The following is a 600-nucleotide window of genomic DNA, read 5'->3' as shown; positions in this document are numbered from 1 at the left end:
GCCCCCATGGATGCCCTTTGCCCTGAGACCCCCCCCCCACCCCCACCCCCCCCCTTCGGCTACTGCGGCCTTGAGGTGAAAATATTCCCTCAGGGCTTTGCAGCCATGGCGGCCGGCACGTCAGGAGGTTTTCCAAGAGCGCTTCGTCGTCCAGTTATTTTTGGTACCACACAGACTAAGGAACCGTTATCCACCAGGACACTGCTGAAAAACGTCGCCTTTTTACTGTGGAAAAACAGGTAACGTGAAGGAATGGATTAAAAAGCTTGATTTGAAACCATCCAGATGCTGGCCGATACATCTTGGAGCGGGTATGCCCGGTACGAGAAGAGCGATCAACTCTGTGCGCTTTGACGGAGAAGGAGAACTTGTGTCGGAGTTACAGTGTGGAGAAAGCCGCAAAGATGGCAGCTGGTTGCAAGAAAAAACAAATATTCATTTGAGAAAAACAGGATCCATGTGCCTTCTCTTGGTCTATTTGCAGTAGCTGCACTTTGGTGTAAAACTGTTTGACTTCAGTGGCTTCCACCTGTTATTAATTAGGCTGGATTTTCACCTCACACTGTGTCATACTTTAAGACTATTTCTTCTCTGGCATTG

This window comes from Egretta garzetta, unplaced genomic scaffold, assembly GCF_000687185.1.
Source record: "Egretta garzetta isolate BGI_Z169 unplaced genomic scaffold, ASM68718v1 scaffold5, whole genome shotgun sequence".
NCBI lineage: Eukaryota > Metazoa > Chordata > Aves > Pelecaniformes > Ardeidae > Egretta > Egretta garzetta.
Note: the sequence above shows the minus strand (reverse complement) of the source record.